Below are 20,226 nucleotides of genomic sequence, written 5' to 3'. Positions count from 1 at the left end.
CCTGGGGATTTTTTTTAGGGAGTTGATTAATAGCTTGTTCTATTTCTTTTTCTGAAGTGGGACTATTTAAGCAATTTACTTCATCCTCTGTTAATCTGGGAAGTCTGTATTTTTGGAGGTAGTAATCCATTTCACTTACGTTCTCAAATTTATTGGCATAAAGTTGGGCAAAGTAACCCCTTATTATTTGTTTAATTTCCTCTTCTTTGGTGGAAAGTTCTCCCTTTTCATTTTTAAGACTACTTATTTGATTTTCCTCTCTCCTTGTTCTAATCAGATTTAGGAAAGTTTTATCTATTTTATTGTTTTTTTCATAAAAGGAACACTTAGTTTTATTAGTTCAAAAGTTTTTTTTTACTTTCAATATTATTAATTTCTCCTTTCAATTTTAGAATTTCAAGTTTACTAACTGATTGGGGGTTTTAATTTCGTGTTTTTCTAGCTTTTTATGTTGCAAGCCCAATTCATTGATCTCTTTCTCTATTTTATACAAGTAAGACTCTAAGGATATAAAATTTCCCCTTATTATTGCTTTGGCTGCAGCCCACAAATTTTGGTATGGTGTCTCATTATTGCCATTACCTTGAGTGAAATTATTAATTGTATCTATAATTGGTTGTTTCACCCAATCATTCTTTAAGATTAGATTGTTTAGTTTCCTATTACTTTTTGGTCCATTTACCCCTAACTTTTTGTTGAATGTAGTTTTTATTGAATCCTGATCTGAAAAGAAAGCATTTACTATTTCTAGATTTCTGTATTTAATTTTGAGGTCTTTATGTCCTAATATATGGTAAATTTTTGTGTAGGTTTCATAAAGTGCTGAGAAGAAAGTCTACTTTTTTCTGTCACCATTCACTTTTCTCCAAAGATCTATCATACCTAATTTTTCTAATATTCTATTTACCTCTTTAATTTCTTTCTTATTTGTTTTGTGGTTTGATTTGTCTAATTCTGAGTGCAAGGTTGAGATCTCTCATGATTACAGTTTTGCTATCTATTTCTTCTTGCAACTCTCTTACCCTTTCCTTTAGGAAGTTAGATGCTATGCCACTTGGTGCATATATGTTTAGTATTGATAGTGCTTCATTTTCTATGCTACCCTTTAGCAAGATATAGTTTCTTGCCCTATCTCTTTTGATTAGATCAATTTTTTATTTTGCTTGATCTGAAATAAAGATGGCTACTCCTGCTTTTTTGACTTCACCTGAAGCATAATAGATTCTGCTCTAGCTTTTTACCTTTACTCTCTATGTATCTCCCTGCTTTAAATGTGTTTCCTGTAAACAACATATTGTAGGGTGCTGACTTTTGATACAGTCTGCTATCTGCCTCCTCTTTATGGGAGAGTTCATCCCATTCACATTTACAGTTAAAATTACTAATTCTGTGTTTCCTGCCATCTTGTTATCCCCAGATTATGTTTTTCTTTTACTTGTCCCCCCCATCCTCTTTCCCAGTTTTGAACTTATGTGCCCCACTTGTGTCATGATGCTCACCCTCTTTAAGGTCTCCTCCTCCCCCTTTGAATCTCTTCCCCTTTCTTGTTACTTATTACTCTTTTTATTTTCCCTATTCTTCTCCCCCTTTTTAATGAGATGAAAGAGATTTTTTTATAAAACAAGTATGTTGATTATTTTCTCTTTGAGCCAACTCTGATGAGAGTAAGATTCTCACAGTGTTCCTCCCCTCTTTGAGTTCCCTCAGATATGATGTTTCCTTTGCCTCTTTGTGGGGTGTAGTTTCCCTCTTTTTATCCCTCCTTTCCCCCTTTTCTGACATTATCCCTTTTCTATTTCTACTTCCCTTTTTTATGTTATATCAGTAAAATCAAATTATACATGTAGTCTTTTTGTATATCCACAACAGAAATACATTTCTCAAGAGTTCCTTTTACCTTTTCTGCATCTCTTGAGTCCTATGGTTGGAGATCAAATTTTTTGTTTAGTTCTGTTTTTTTTTTTTCCTTAGAAATAAATGGAATTCATCTGTTTCATTAAATGTCCATCTTCTTCCCTGGAAGATTCCCTGGCTGCATTCCAAGTTCTTTTGCCTTTCGGAATATCAGATTCTAGGCCCTTTGATCCTTTAATGTAGAGGCAGCCAGATCTTGGGTGATCCTTATTGTGGCACCTCAGTATTTAAATTGTTTTTTTCTGGCTGCTTGTAATATTTTTTCGTTAATCTGATAGTTCTGAAATTGGGCCAGAATATTCCTTGGAGATTTTATTATAGAGTCTTTTTCAGAAGATGTTCGATTAATTCTTTCAATGCCTATTTTACCTTCTGATTCTATTATCTTTGGACAGTTCTCTTTGATGATTTCTTGTAAAATAACATCTAGGCTCTTTTTTTCATCATAATTTTCAGAAAGTCCAATAATCCTCAGATAATCTCTCCTAGATCTATTTTCCAGGTCTGTTATTTTTCCAAGTAGATATTTCATGGTTTTTTCAGTTTATCTTTTTTTTTTTTTTTTTTTGGTTTTGCTTGACTGATTCTTGCCGTCTCAATGGATCATTAGTTTCTATTTGTTCAGTTCTGGTGTTTAATGAATTATTTTCTCCCTTAGCTTTTTAAATTTCTTTTTGTATATGTCCAATAGAGTTTTTAAATGAATTGTTTGCTCTATGGAATTTTTTCCCATTTCACTACTTTTTTTTTTTTTTTTTAGTGAATTATTTTCTTTTTCCAATTCACAGATCCTACTTTCTTGCGAGTTTTTTGTCTTTTCCAATTCACAAATCTTAGTTTCTTGTTCACAAATCTTACTTTCCAAAGATTTTTTTACTTTTTCCAATGAACAAATTCTGTTTCCTGCAATTCCTGGGAATTTTTACCTTTTCCAATTCATATTTCAAAGCTTCTCTTTCCTTTCCCCATTTTTCTTCTAACTCTCTTTTGAGACTTTGAATGGTCTCTTCTATGAGAGAGTTATGTAAGAGGGGACAGGTAACATACCCCTTTGAGGTATTGTCTAGTGACTGTTTGCTATTAGTCTCTTTGCAGACTTGTGCTTTTTCTTAGAAGCTATCAATAATCCTTTTCAGTTTTTTATTCATTTTTTAAAGCCCTTAGGGTATAGCTTCAGGGTAAGGGGGTTACTAGCTTCCTCTTTGGAGCAGGGAGAGATGTAAACTGGCTTCCAACGTATGGGAGAGTTCTGAGTGAACGTTTCCTCTTCCCCCAAGAAGAGGTGATTTAACATGGCCGAGCTATGGAAGTGCCCAGTAGAGAACCCAGCTGTGTGATCTAGTGACTGCCCTAAGGCTAGAGACTAAGTGGTGAAAGTGTCACTGCTGCAGGCCAGAGCCCCTTGTGGGGCTGTGGGTATTAGCAGCTGACTAGTAGAATAGCCTGGTTTGGACTGGAAGTCTCTACCCGGAAGCAAATTGCCCTGTGAAAGTTCTATTTCCCTGGCTGAGTCCCCCACTGTGCAGATTAGAGGATACCCCAAGCTGTGCCCCCATGCCATGCAGGTTCACAGCTGCCCAAGGAAAAGTCCGGTACTGAGAGTTGGGGCTGTGAGCTTGTGCTGTGATCTGTGCTCTCACTTCTGGTTTGGGGTTTTACCTGGACTGCCTCTAGTTCTCTCCCTTCTTGTGCTGATCTTCTCCCTCGCCTCTGAAGACAAACCTTTCCTGGTGAGATTCCAGATAATCTCCAGCTGGTGAGTTGTACTTCTAATCTTTATCAGTCAAGCACTATTTTTGAGGCTGAATATAATATGGATAGGGAGGCTAAGAGAGGAGCTTAGAAAGTCATGTGCTTTCTCCACCATCTTGGCTCTGCCTGCACAGATGGCATTTTCAAAACAAAGTCTATAGAGATTGTTTTGGATCATTGAAGCACTGAGAAGAATCAAGTCTTTCACATTTGATCATTGTGCATTCTTGCTGTTATTGTGCACAATGTATTCCTGGTTCTGCTTATTTTGCTCAGCATCGCTTCATGTAAATCTTGACAGGCCTTTCCATAATCAGCTTTTTCATAATTTTTTATGGAACAACAATATTTCATGATCTTAAAATATCACAGTTATTCAGTCATACTCCAATTGATGGTCATCTACACAATTTTCACATTTTTGCTACCACAAAAAGTTGTTACAAACATGTTTGTATTTGTGAGTCCTTTTCCCTTCTTTAAGATTTCCTTGGGATACTTGGTCAAGGGGTATGCACAGTTTGATAATCTCTTTACAGAATGGTTGGATCATCGCAAAACTCCACCAATTATGCATTAGTGTCCTATTTTTTTTTTTTCATTTCCCCTCCAACATTCATCATTATCTTTACCTTCCATCTTAGTCAATCTGAAAAGTTTAATGTGGTATCTCTTCAGAGTTGTTGTAATTTGCATTTCTCTAATCAATAGTGATTTACATTTTTTTTTCTCATAGGACTATAAATGGTTTTAATTCTTTTCATTTGAAAATTGTTCATATCTCTAGTTTTTATAGGAACCTTTAGATGTTAAAAGTTTTTTCCTATTTAACTGCTTTCCTCCTAATCTTGCCTGAAATGTTTTTTTTTTTTTTTTTTTTTTGGTACAAAAAATTTAAAATTAATATATCAAAATTATCCATTATGGATTTCATAATGTACTCTAGTTCTTCTTTGGGCAAAAATTCCTTTCTTCTCTACAGATCTGAGAAGTAAACTATGTTTTGTTAGTCTAATTTGCTTATGTTTTCAATCTGTATGTTTAAATTATGATTCCATTTCAATCTTATCTTGATATAAGTTGTTAGGTGTGAGTCAAAGACTAGTTTCTGCCATAGTAATTTGCAATTTTTTAAGCAAATTTGTTAAATAGTGAGTTCTTATTCCAGAAGCTGGATGCTAGGGGGTTATCAATAGTAGATAACTGTACTCCTTGATTATCTTGCCAAGATATAATCTAATATACTTGACTGATCCACCACTCTATATCTTAGCCAGTACCAAATGGTTTTGATTACTGCTTCTTTATTAAAAAGTATTAGGTTGAGTTCTTGGGTTCAAAATCCTTTGTATTTTTCCTTTAATTTTCTTGATATTTTTGACTTTTTGTTCTTCTAGATGAATTTCATTATTTTTTCTGTTCCATAAAATAATTTTTGATAGTTTGATTTGTATGGCACTGAAAAAGTAGATCAATTTAGGCAGAATAGTCATTTTTTAAAAATAATATTAGCTCAGCCTAAACAGGGGCAATTGATAATTTCCCAATTATATAGACCTAAATTTATTTGCATGAAAAGATTTTTTTTTAATTTTCTTCATAGAATTATTGGATTTATCTTGATTGATAAGAGTTGCAAGTATTTTATTTTTTCTACAGCAATTTTAAATGAAATCTTTCTTTGTATTTCTTACAAATGGGCTTTGTCAGTAATATATTGAAATGCTGCTGATTTGTGTAGGTTTATTTTATATTCTTAAACTTTGCTAAAGTTATAAATTATTTCTGTACATTTTTGATTTTGTAGGATTTTCTTTTTTTAATATATGTTCTTTCTTTTGTAATTTTTTTATTTTTTGCTGAGGCAATTGGGTTTAATTGACGTGCCCAGTTTCACACAGGTAGGAAGTGTTAAGTGTTTGAGACCAGATTTGAACTCAGGTTCTCCTGACTTCAGGGCTGGAGTTCTATCCAATGCACTATCTAGTTGCCCCTATGATTTTCTAAATATATCATCATACAATCTGCAAAAAAGTGATAGTTGTATTTCCTCATGGCCTATTTTAATTCCTTTAATTTAATTTATTATTGCCAAAGTCAACATTTTTAGTACAATGTTTAATAATAATGATGATAATAGGCATCCTTATTTAACTCAATCTTATTGGGAATATGTCCAGCTTCTTTTCATTACAAATAGTGATTCCTGTTTTTGAATAGATACTGCTTATTATTTTAAGGAAAGCTTCCTTCATCCCTTTGCTCTCTTAGGGGTTCAATAGAAATGGATGCTGCAGTTTGTCAAAAGTTTTTTTCCACATCTATTGTGATTATAATATGATTTCTATTGATTTTACTATTGATATGGTTAATGATGATAATAGTTTTCCTTTAATTGAACCAGCCCTGCTTCCTGTTATAAATCCTACTCGGTCATAGCATAGTATACTTCTGATAAGATGTTGTAATGTTTTCATTAATATTTTGTATAAAATTTTTGCATCAATAACCATTAGGGAAATTATTCTGTATTTTTAATTGTTTTGGCTCTTCCTGATTTAGGTGTTAGTACCATAGGCATGTCCATAGAAGGAATTTGACAGGACTCCTTCTTTACCTATTTTTTAAAGTATTTTACATAGTATTGGAATTAATTGTTCTTTAAATGTTTGGTAGAATTTACTTGTTAATTCATCTGGCCCTGGAGATTTTTTCTTAGGAATTTCAATAATGGCTTGTTTCATTTTTTTTTTCCAAAATGGGATTAATTAAGAAATTTACTTCCTCTTCTGTTAATCTATGCAATTTATATTTTTTCTAAATATTCTTCCATTTTGGTTAGATTGTTGGATGTGGTCATATAGTTTAGCAAAACACCTCCTAATTATTGATTTAGTTTTTGTTGTTGTTGTTGTTGTTGTTGTTGTTGTTGCTGGTGGTGGTGGTCGTGGTAAATTCAGCCTACTCATTTTTAGTGCTGGTGATTTGATTTTTTTCTTTCCTTTTTCTTATTAAATTAAACAAAGGTTTATCTATTTTTTAAAGCAAAATCATTACATAGTTTTACTAATTAGTTCAACAGTTTTCTTAGTTTCAATTTTATTAATTTATCTTTTGAGTTTCAGAATTTCAAATTTGATATTTAATTGGGAATTTTTAATTTGTTATTTTTCTAGCTTTATTGATCTCCTCTTACTGGTTTTTATTCATTTAACTATTTAGAGATGCAAAATTTCCCCTAAAAACTGCTTTAACTGCATCCCATAGATTTTGATATTTTGTCTCTTTATTGTCATTTTCTTGAATGAAATTATGGATTGTTTCTGTGATTTGTTGTTTGCCCTTCTCATTCTATAGAATTGATTATTTATTTTCTTGTTGGTTTTTAGTATATCTTCCCCTGAAGATGTATTGAATTCAATTTTAATTGCACTGTAGTCTGAAAAGAAAACATTTGCTATTTCTGTCTTTTTTGCATTTCATTGTGAGGTTTTTATGGCCTAAAACATGGTCATTTTTTGTGTATGTGTGTGCGTGTGTAGGTCCCATGTACGTGTAAAAAAAAAGGCATATTCATTTCTGTCTTTATTTAATTGTCCTTGGAGTTCTATAATATGTAGGTTTATTAGGATTCTATAATCCTTATTAGTTTCTTTCTTGTTTATTTTATGGTTAGATTTGTTTGACTCCCAGAGGGGAAGTTTGAGGGCCCCCATTAGTATTGTTTTCCTGTCTATTTCTCTCTGTATCTGACTTAAAATCTTCTGTAGGAAATTAGTTGCTCTATAACTTGTTGCATATACTTTTAGTATGTTTACTATTTCATTATTTATGGTACTTTTTATCCAGATGTACTTTTCTTCTTATCTCTTTGAATAAGTTGTATTTTTACTTTTGCTTCATCTGAGATCAGAATTGCAATTCCTGCTATTTTTACTTCAGCTGAAGCATAATAAATTATGTTCCAGCCTTTCCCCTTTACTCTGTATGTGTCTCTCTGTATCAAATCTGTTTTTTGTACACAGCATATTGTAGGATTCTTTTTTTTTTTTTAATTAACTCTGCTATTCATTTATGTTTTATGGGAGAATTCATCACATTCACTTTCATAGTTATTATTACTAGCTCTGTGTTTAACTCCATCCTATCTTCTCTCCTGTATGAACGTTTTCCTTTTCATTCTGTCTAATGTTTTTTAACCTTTTTTTAAACTTATTTTCTATTACCTCTTCCCCCTTCTGTTATCATTTTTCCTAGTGTTCTGGCCCTTCCTTCTATCTTGTCCCTTTCTTTTCTTTCCTTTCTCTCCTCCTACTTTTTTATTGTTTAATAAATTTCTATATCCAACTGAATGAATAAGCCCAAATAGATCCAAATGAATAGACCCAAAACAGATGAGATCAAGCTTCAGACAATGCTTATCCTCTACCCTTCTTTTCTATGATTATGATTGGTCCTTTATGCCTTTTCATGTGATGTATTTTTTCCCATTATATCTCCCCTTTCCTTTTTTTTTCCAGTATACATCTTTTCCCACCCTTTAATATCTTTTTATTGGATATCATCTCATCAGAGTCCATTTACAACCATATCTTTATTCCATGCAGTGCCCCTTTCTGTCTGCCCCAGTGACAAATACAATTGTTAAGAGTTACAGATATAGTTTTTCCATCTAGGGATGTAAAGAGTTTAATTTTTAATTTTACACACACACACACACACACACACACACATTCCCCTCCTATTTTCCTTTCAATGCTTCTTTGCAGTCTAATATTTATAGATTACTTTTTCTGTTTAATTTTGCTTTTTCAATAGAAATCATTGAAAGTCTCCTACTTCATTGAAGATCCATTGCCTCTTGGGTAGTTAAATTTTGATTGTAAATTCCCTTTTCCCCTTTTGGAATGTGGTATTCCAGGCCCTCTCATCCTTTATTATAAAAGCTGTCAGATCTTGGATAATACTGACTATTGCTCCTTGATATTTGAATTGTTTTTCAATTCAAATGAATTGAAAACTTAATTAACTTTCAATACTGTTTCCTTGATAGTGTAGTTCTGGAGTTTCACAGTAATGATACTTGGTTTTTTTTCTGGTGGGATCTCTTTCCAAAGGTGATTAATGGATTCATTCAATGAGTATTTTCCCTTCTGATTCTAGAATAGCAAGGATGTTTTTCTTAATTATCTGTTGAATAATGAATGCTATGCAGATTCTTTGTTTGCTCATGCCAATCATCTTTAAATTGTCTCTCCTGGATCTATTTTCTGGGTCAGCTGTGTTTCCAAAGAAGTATTTTACATTTTCTTCAATTTTTTCATTCTTTTTAGTTTGTTTGACTTATTTTTCACATCTTATAGAATCATTGGCTTCTATTTGACCTGTTCTAGTTTTTAAAGTGTGTTTTTCTTAGTTAACTTTTATTTCTCTTTTTCCATTAGTCTAATTCTATTTCATTTTAGAAGTTGTTTTAAGAAGATTTTTTTTTTTTTTTTTTTTTTTTTTTTGCATTTGGCCAATTATATTTTTTAAGGACTTGCTTTCTTCAATCATTTTCCTTTCCTTTTCTAAGCTGTTTTCTCTCTGGCATACCTGTCATTTCTTTTCTAATTTTTCATTTACCTCTCTTATTTATCTTTTAACATCTTTTATGAGCACTTATAAAAAGGCTCTTTGGGCTTTAGACCAATTCATATCACTCTTTGAGATTTTTTCCTCTGAATAGGTCTTCTCTTCCCCGTCACCATAGTAGTTTCTGTGGTCAAGGTTTTTTTTTTTTTTTTTTTTTTTGTTGTTGTTGTTTGTTTGTTTGTTTTAAATTTTCTTTTCTTTTGGCTTTTCCTCCTTTTTTAGTTTTATGGTTAAGCTTCAATTTTGGGGCAAAGGGGGTGTTGTCACAACCTCTGAGCCTTGGCTTGAAACACAGGAGTCCCTTATAATTTGCAGAGGATAGCTTTATCTCTTCCTTTCAGGAAATAGCCTGGTTTCCCCAATTTGATTTTAGCGCTAGCACTGGATGTTGCTCCACTGATCTATTCATCTATTGAATTAGGACTGAGGATCTTAATTGCTGAATATTTATGATTAAGATCCTCTCAGTGGGGACTTCCGGTTAAGATGGCAGAGAGGAGCACACAGCTGCATAAGCTCCACGCTTTCTCTCACTATCCATTTCATTACAAGCCTCTGAATTAATGCTTGACTGAAAAAAAAACCCACAAATAGTTACCAAGAGAAGCCATCCTTGAGATTCGCCAAGAAAGGTCTGTCTTTACTGGAGGGCTGGGACGGTTTTAGATCGGGCGCAGGCGGCGGGCAGTGGCAGTGAGAGCACGGGAGCAGACTGGAGAGGGGGTGGGGAGTGATTGCAGCCATCTCTGCGGGGAGAGCTTTGCTACAGGTTTGGATACTTTGCTCCGGCAGCAAGTCAGCAGCCCAGCAGAGAAGCTAAAAACACCAGGGCTGAAGAATACAACCCCAAACAGCTGGAGTCTCTCGGGACCTGGCCGCTCCTCCCTTCCCCCCCCACAGTGACTCAGCACGCTCTGGGATCTCAGAGCGCACCCGCAACACAGTCCTGCTAGTGCCTCACTGCTGCCCCCTGCAGTCTGTAGAGGAAGCTTGGTAACATACCCAGCCCCCCCCCCCCCAAAGAAAGACTCCAGTTTTTTCAGTTTTTCTTTGCTAGTTTGTCTTTGATTATTAGACAGAATGAGCAAGAAACTGAAGAGGACTTTAACCCTTGACAGCTTCTATACAGATAGAGAGCAGACTCTCAATCCTGAGGAGACTAAAAACATACTGTCCCCAGGTGAATCCCCAAAGGAGGAGATCATCTATTCCTCAGCACAGATGAACCTCATAGAAGTGATTAAAAAGGCTCTCACAAGGGAGCTAGAAGAAAAATGGGGAAAGCAGAGGGAGGCTTGGCAAAAGGAGAGGGAAGCTTGGGAAAAGGAGAGGGAGGCTTGGCAAAAAAGCCTGGAGAAAGTTAAAGAGAGAGTGGATAAAGAAGTAAAATCCTTGAAAAATAGGATTAGTGAACTGGAAAACAAAATTGGTGAAATGGAAAAAAATTCCACAGAACAAAAGAACTCAATGGGACAATTAGAAAAAGATTTTAAAAAAGTGAGTGAAGAAAATACTTCACTGAAAATCAGAATTGAACAAGTGGAATTGAATGACTCGAGGAGACAAGAAGAATCAGTCAAGCAAATCCAAAAAATTCAAACAATGGAAAAGAATGTGAAATACCTTCTGGGGAAGACAACAGACCTGGAAAACAGATCCAGGAGAGACAATCTGAGAATCATTGGACTTCCAGAAAAACATGATGAAAAAAAGAGCCTGGACACTATTTTCCAGGAAATTATCAAAGAGAACTGCCCAGAAGTCATAGGAACAGAGGAAAAAATAAACATTGAAAGGATTCTTCGATCACCCCCTGAAAGGGATCCTAAAATCAAAACACCAAGGAATATAGTGGCCAAATGCCAGAACCTTCTGACAAAGGAAAAAAATATTGCAAGCGGCTAGAAAAACCCGATTCAAGTATCAAGGAGCCACAATAAGGATCACCCAGGATCTGGCAGCATCCACATTAAAAGATCGAAGGGCCTGGAATGATATTCCGAAAGGCTAAGGAACTTGTTAAGCAAGCAAAAATAACTTACCCAGCAAGAATGAGCATCTTTTTCCAGGGAAGAAGATGGACATTCAACGAAGTAAGCGAATTTCATCTATTTCTGATGAAAAAGCCAGAACTTAACAAAAAGTTTGATCTACAAATATAGAACTCAAGAGAAATCTAAAAAGGTAAAGATTAATCTTGGGAACTATATTTTGACTATATAGATGTATAAAGAATACATGTATACCTTGTTCTAGAAATTGATGTGGAAAGGACATTGTATCAGAAAAAGGGTAAAGTGGGGTTAGTACATCTCATGCAGAGGCATAGGAAACCTATTATATCTGAGAGAAAGAATGGAGGGGAATGAATATAGTGGGTATCTTACTGCCTTCAGAATTGGCTTAAAGTGAAAAATCTTAAGACATATTCAATCTATGGTGAAACTTCTCCCACCTCATTGAAAAGTGAAAAGGGAAAAGTGAAAAGGGAAGGAATAAGCTAAGCGGAAGGGAATACGGAAACTGGGAGGGAAAGGGGTAAGATAGGGGGAGGAACTCTAAGGCGGGGGGAGGGATACTAAAAAGGGAGAGCTGTGAGAAGCAAGTGGTGCTCACAAGCTTAATACTGGGAAGGGGGGAAAGGGGAAGAAGGGAGAAAAGCATAAACCGGGGTTAACAAGATGGCAAGTAATACAGAATTGGTCATTCTAACCATAAATGTGAATGGGGTAAACTCCCCCATAAAGAGGAAGCAGTTAGCAGAATGGATTAAAAGCCAGAATCCTACAATATGTTGTTTACAGGAAACACACCTGAAGCAGGGAGATACATGCAGGTTAAAGGTAAAAGGTTGGAGCAAAATCTACTATGCTTCAGGTGAAGTCAAAAAAGCAGGGGTAGCCATCCTGATCTCAGATTAAGCTAAAGCAAAAATTGATCTAATTAAAAGAGATAAGGAAGGGCACTATATCTTGCTAAAGGGTAGCATGGATAATGAAGCACTATCTATATTAAACATATATGCACCAAGTGGGGTAGCATCTAAATTCTTAAAAGAGAAATTAAGAGAGCTGCAAGAAGAAATAGACAGTAAAACTATAATAGTGGGAGATCTTAACCTTGCACTCTCAGAATTAGATAAATCAAACCACAAAATAAATAAGAAAGAAGTCAAAGAGGTAAATAGAATACTAGAAAAGTTAGATATGATAGATCTCTGGAGAAAATGTAATGGAGACAGAAAGGAATACACTTTCTTTTCAGCAGTTCATGGAACCTACACAAAAATTAACCATATATTAGGACATAAAAACCTCAAACTCAAATGCAGTAAGGCAGAAATAGTAAATGCATCCTTTTCAGACCACGATGCAATGAAAATTACATTCAACAAAAAACCAGGGGGAAGTAGACCAAAAAATAATTGGAAACTAAATAATCTCATACTAAAGAATGATTGGGTAAAACAGCAAATCATAGACATAATTAATAACTTTACCCAAGAAAACGATAATAATGAGACATCATACCAAAATGTATGGGATGCAGCCAAAGCGGTAATAAGGGGAAATTTCATATCTCTAGAGGCCTATTTGTATAAAATAGAGAAAGAGAAGGTCAATGAATTGGGTTTGCAACTAAAAATGCTAGAAAAGGAACAAATTAAAAACCCCCAGTCAAACACTAAACTTGAAATTCTAAAAATAAAAGGAGACATCAATAAAATTGAAAGTAAAAAAACTATTGAATTAATTAATAAAACTAAGAGTTGGTTCTATGAAAAAACCAACAAAATAGACAAACCCTTAGTAAATCTGATTAAAAAAAGGAAAGAGGAAAATCAAATTGTTAGTCTTAAAAATGAAAAGGGAGAACTCGCCACTAACGAAGAGGAAATTAGAGCAATAATTAGGAGTTACTTTGCCCAACTTAATGCCATTAAATTCGACAACTTAAAAGAAAGAGAAAAATACCTCCAAAAATATAGCTTGCCCAAACTAACCGAGGAAGAAGTAAATATCCTAAACAGTCCCATCTCAGAAAAAGAAATAGAACAAACTATCAATCAACTCCCTAAGAAAAAATCCCCAGGACCAGATGGATTTACATGTGAATTCTACCAAACATTTAAAGAACAATTAACTCCAATGTTATATAAACTATTTGAAAAAATAGGGATTGAAGGAGTCCTACCAAACTCCTTTTATGACACAGACATGGTACTGATACCTAAACCAGGTAGGCTGAAAACAGAGAAAGAAAATTATAGACCAATCTCCCTAATGAATATTGATGCTAAAATCTTAAATAAAATATTAGCAAAAAGATTACAGAAAATCGTCACCAGGATAATACACTATGACCAAGTAGGATTTATACCAGGAATGCAGGGCTGGTTCAATATTAGGAAAACTATTAGCATAATTGACTATATCAATAACCAAACAAAAAAAAAACCATATGATCATCTCAATAGATGCAGAAAAAGCATTTGATAAAATCCAACATCCATTCCTAATAAAAACACTTGAGAGCATAGGAATAAATGGACTTTTCCTTAAAATAGTCAGGAGCATATATTTAAAACCATCAGTAAGCATCATATGCAATGGGGAAAAACTGGAACCTTTCCCAGTAAGATCTGGAGTGAAACAAGGTTGCCCACTATCACCATTATTATTTAATATCGTATTAGAAACATTAGCCTCGGCAATAAGAGTCGAGAAAGATATTAAAGGAATTAGAGTAGGCAATGAGGAAACAAAACTATCACTCTTTGCAGATGATATGATGGTATACCTAGAGAACCCCAGAGATTCTACTAAAAAGCTATTGGAAATAATTCATAATTTTAGCAAAGTAGCTGGCTACAAAATAAATCCCTATAAATCCTCAGCATTTTTATACATCACCAACAAAACCCAACAGCAAGAGATACAAAGAGAAATCCCATTCAGAATAACTGTTGATACCATAAAATATTTGGGAATCTATCTACCAAAGGAAAGTCAGGAATTATATGAGCAAAACTATAAAAAAGTCTCCACACAAATAAAGTCAGACTTAAATAATTAGAAAAATATTAAGTGCTCTTGGATCGGCCGAGCGAACATAAGAAAGATGACAATACTCCCTAAACTAATCTATTTATTTAGTGCTATACCAATCAGACTTCCAAGAAAATATTTTAATGATCTAGAAAAAATAACAACAAAATTCATATGGAACAATAAAAAGTCGAGAATCTCAAGGGAATTAATGAAAAAAAAAAATCAAATGAAGGTGGCCTAGCTGTACTTGATCTAAAATTATATTATAAAGCAGCAGTCACCAAAACCATTTGGTATTGGCTAAGAAATAGATTAGTGGATCAGTGGAAAAGGCTAGGTTCACAAGACAGAATAGTTAACTATAGCAATCTAGTGTTTGACAAACCCAAAGCCCCTAACTTCTGGGAAAAGAATTCATTATTTGATAAAAACTGCTGGGATAATTGGAAATTAGTATGGCAGAAATTAGGCATGGACCCACACTTAACACCATATACCAAGATAAGATCAAAATGGGTCCATGACCTAGGCATAAAGAACGAGATTATAAATAAATTAGAGGAACATAGAATAGTTTATCTCTCAGACTTGTGGAGGAGAAAGAAATTTGTGACCAAAGATGAACTAGAAACCATTACTGATCACAAAATAGAAAATTTTGATTACATCACATTAAAAAGCCTTTGTACAAACAAAACTAATGCAAACAAGATTAGAAGGGAAGCAACAAACTGGGAAAACATCTTCACAGTTAAAGGTTCTGATAAAGGCCTCATTTCCAAAATATATAGAAAACTGACTCAAATTTATAAGAAATCAAGCCATTCTCCAATTGATAAATGGTCAAAGGATATGAACAGACAATTTTCAGAGGATGAAATTGAAACTATTACCACTCATATGAAAGAGTGTTCCAAATCATTATTGATCAGAGAAATGCAAATTAAGACAACTCTGAGATACCACTACACACCTGTCAGATTGGCTAAGATGACAGGAAAAAATAATGATGAATGTTGGAGGGGATGCGGGAAAACTGGGACACTAATGCATTGTTGGTGGAGCTGTGAACGAATCCAACCATTCTGGAGAGCAATCTGGAATTATGCCCAAAAAATTATCAAATTGTGCATACCCTTTGATCCAGCAGTGTTTCTATTGGGCTTATATCCCAAAGAAATACTAAAGAAGGGAAAGGGACCTGTATGTGCCAAAATGTTTGTAACAGCCCTGTTTGTAGTGGCTAGAAACTGGAAAATGAATGGATGCCCATCAATTGGAGAATGGCTGGGTCAATTGTGGTATATGAATGTTATGGAATATTATTGTTCTGTAAGAAATGACCAGCAGGATGAATACAGAGAGGACTGGCGAGACTTACATGAACTGATGCTGAGTGAAATGAGCAGAACCAGGAGATCATTATACACTTCGACAACGATATTGTATGAGGACATATTTTGATGGAAGTGGATTTCATTGACAAAGAAACCTGAGTTTCAATTGATAAACGATGGACAAAAGCAGCTACACCCAAAGAAAGAATACTGGGAAATTAATGTGAACTATCTGCATTTTTGTTTTTCTTTCCAGGTTATTTATACCTTCTGAATCCAATTCTCCCTATGCAACAAGAGAACTGTTCGGTTCTGCAGACATATATTGTATCTAGGATATACTGCAACATATCCAACATATAAAGCACTGCTTGCCATCTAGGGGAGGGGGTGGAGGGAGGGAGGGAAAAAAATCGGAACAGAAACGAGTGTCAATATAAAGTAATTATTAAATAAAAATTAAAAAAAAAATAGGAGAAAAAAAAAAAAAAAAGATCCTCTCAGTGGTTTTCCCAGAGTTTTTCTTAGCTGGCCTGAAGACCCCTTTCATTTCAGTGAGACTGACCTTTCTTAAAGTATTTTCAATCTATTGTGAGCTGGAAGAGGATTTATTTCCATCAGATTCTTTTCAGAGTATTGATTTCATGTAGTTTTTAAGGGAAATTGGGAGAGTACAATTCACTTTCTGGTTTTTTCACAGCAGACATATCTGATTAAAATACAGAACAAAGACCAGGAATCTAGTAACCATTCTTCCACAAAGATAACATCACTTTAGAAGCCTTATCAATTTTGCAGATACATGAAGCTGCCTAAGATAAAAGCCATGCAAAATAACAAGATCTTACACCCAGATGAGCATAATTCAACTTGAATATAAGATTTAAAATCTAGCAATACTGTGTGAATAATCAAACAACAAGAATAAAAGAATCTTGACAATTAAAAAAGATTACACTGTAAGGGAAGACTGAGTCATAAACTCAGAAGAAAATAATGTGAACATAAGAAGAAGAGCCTCTATGGGAAAAAAAAAAATAAATTGGGCTCAAATTTAAATAGAATTGCCAAAAAGTTTTACATATATGAAAGTGGTAGATGAAGCATTGAAGATAGAAATCAGATTATTATTCAGATAATTAACAGCTTGGTAAAGCACACACACACATACATATACACATGAAATACTGAAGGAAAAAACAACAACAATAAAATAGAATTGGTCTAAAGGTAAAAGAGGTACAAAAATTCATTGAAAATAACAAAACTTAAAAAGCAGAAGAGACTCAATGGAAAAATAGGTACAAAATTCACAAAAGTATTTAATTCCTTAAAATTAGAATTGGAAAAGTGGAATCTAATGACTACATGAAATGACACAGATCAATAAAACAAAGTAAAAGCATGAAAAATAGAAAAAAAAAATGAGAAATACCGCATCAAAAAACTTGGAAATAGTTTTATGAAAGAAAATTTAATATTTATTGGAGTATCCAAGATAACAAATAAAAGACAGTCTTCCCTTATATGTCCCTAAAACAACTCCATAAACTTTAAATAATGCCAGAAAACAAATTTCAGAGCAGCAGGACCTACAAAATAATGAGGTGAAACAATTTTCTAACTCAACTCTAATGAAAAATTAGAACCCTAGTGTTAACTCAATGGAATTGATACAATGCTTATTGGTTCACACATTACAGCAAATCCTTACAAGGTGTTGTCACTAATATTGATAGAAATAATGCCTAAGTTAACACCTTTGAGAGTTCACACATTAGCTCACACATTAGTTCACACATTTGGGAGATTTCAGGGTTGAGATATCCAAATTCACATCTCCTATAATCCCACTCTCAGAGGAGGAGTCAACCTTTGATTTTATACCTCTAAAAGAGCATAAAAACAGTTCAGTTTAGTCAGGAGAGTTCAGTTGAAAAGATTGAGAGGGGAGCATCAGTTGAAGATTGAGAAGACAGGCTTAGGAGTGGAGCTAGAGGCAGAAGCTGGCAAAGAAGCTGCAAGAGCTCTTGGAACCAAGCAGAGAGATAGGCCTCTAAGAAAACTAACCGGGCTATTTTGGAAGAGACAATAAAAGACTGTACTTAAATCCCTGGCTGTATTTGAGGTGATTATTGATCTGAACTGAAACTAAGGCTGCTTCCAGAAAACCTCCCCAAGAAACTTGCTCAAAGAGAGAACGATTATATTACACAAAAGAGAAGAACACCACAAAAATAAATTAGAAGTTTAGGATAACCTGGGATGCCATTGGAGCACAGTCCAATATAGGATATACCCCAATAAACTAGTAGTAGGCCTTGAGCTCAACTTTATTAATGCTTGCATTGTCATATTTTAGGCTTCTAAACCCACAGAAATTGAGGGGAATCAAACAATTGGTCAGAACATCACAAGGATGCCTTTGCTGGCACTGAGGATGGGACTTTATTGCTTGTTTATACTTGGATCTGGGCCTCAAGATTGGAGATGTAGCTTCAGGGGAGTTTGAATTCTAGGCACAATATCACACACAAAAAAGAATTCTTGTGCTTATACTCCTATAGTTCTCTCTCTCTCTCTCTCTCTCTCTCTCTCTCTCTCTCTCTCTTTCTCTCTCTCTCTCTTTTTCTCTTTCTCTCTCATATATATAACTTATATATATATATATATATATATATGTATATATTATATATATGTTAGTTATAGTTACAGTAGTAGTAGTTGCAGTTGTTATAGTATTAGTAGTTACAGCTACAGTGGTAGTAGTTACAGTAGTAGTAGTGTAGTAGTAGTAGTTATAGTAGTAGTAGTTGCTGCTGTAGCGAGGGAAAAAGACATATATACGCAAAAATGTAACATCTCTTTTGGTAGAGACAAGGAATTGGAAATTGAATCAATGCTCATTAATTGGGGAATGGCTGAATAAGTTAAAGTATATTAATTTAATGTAATATTACTGTACTATAAGTAATGATGAGCAGGCTGATTTCAGAAAAAACTTACATAAAGTGATGCTTAGTGAAATTAATAGAACCAGGCAAATATCATATGCAGTAATAGACAATGAACTATGATAGACTTAATTTCTTCTCAATAAGGCAGTGATACCTTATTCCAATAAATGTGGGATGGAAAATGCCATCTGCATTCAAAAAGAAATGTGGATACTGAATATGGAGCAAAACAGCATTTTCAGTTTTGTTTTTGTTTGCTTTTCTTTCTCATGTTCCTCCCCCGCCCCATACTTTGGTCTGATTTTCATAGCACAATATTAAATATATGGAATTATGTCTAAATGGATTGTACTTTTATAATCAATATCAAATTGTTCCCTATTCTGGGAAGGAGGGAGCTAAGGTATTAGGCAGAGAAAATTTGAAACAAAATTAAAAAAAAATGAATATTGAAAACTTTTTTATATGTATATAGAAAAATAAATTACTATTGAGGGAGAAAAAAAGAACCTCATACTGCAGTTGACAAAAAACTCCAGATAGCAATCAGAATATCAAATATAACATAGGCAAAAATAGAACAAACTAAAAGACATCATTGAGACTACATTTTGTTAAATGATACCAAAGGTAATGAAGCAATATTAAAAATTTTACTGCAAACTTCTCTGATATAATCTGACCATTCTTATGCAAACAATGTTATAGCTAGGAACATGTTTGTGTATGTGTGTGTATGTGCATATATATATATATATATATATATATATATATATATATATATATATATACATATATATATAAATTTGCTTATCTGTAACTACATATACATACACATATATGTATGTGTGTGTGTGTGTGTGTCACTTCTTTTACTCAGATAACTTGAACTCATCTAAATTTAGTATTTAGTATTTGATTTTAGGGAAATCATTTTTACTGAATTTCAATTTTCTCATCTGTAAAATGGGGATGAAATATTTGTACTAAGTCATAAGAAATAATTAAAATTAAAGCTTTCCAAATATAAGGATGTTTATTATTGTAATTAATTCTTTCAAGTTTTTAATTTTTTCCACTGTCCCAAAAACCTGGTACGGTTATCTGATCCCTGGATTAAACTTTTTTTTTTCTTTTACAATCAACAATTTGCTCAAAATCTTAGTCTGAATTAATTTCAAGACAAATATGGAGTTGGTAATTCACAACCTTTTTTTTTTTTAATAATAGCTTTCTGTTCTAAAAAATATATGGAAATGCAATTTTCAATATTTACCCAAGCAAAACATTATGTCACAACCTTTTTGAAGTTCATTTTACTCATTTAAATAAAGCCTCTCAGTTCCTTTCCAGTTCTAAATCTATGATATCATGAGATACATATTTTTAGTAAACATATTTAGGGATATCACTTATTACAGTCTTGTTATGTTTAAAGAATTTTTATTCTTGGGGTTTTTTAAATTAATAATAAATTAAATTTATTTTAAAGCTTTTTTTATTTTCAAAACATATGCATAGGTAATTTTTCACATTCACTGCAGAGAGTTCAGAACAGATTTATTATCCCATAACAGTGTA

Source organism: Antechinus flavipes, chromosome 1 (genome assembly GCF_016432865.1).
Source record: "Antechinus flavipes isolate AdamAnt ecotype Samford, QLD, Australia chromosome 1, AdamAnt_v2, whole genome shotgun sequence".
Lineage (NCBI taxonomy): Eukaryota > Metazoa > Chordata > Mammalia > Dasyuromorphia > Dasyuridae > Antechinus > Antechinus flavipes.
This window is presented reverse-complemented; position numbering follows the sequence as displayed.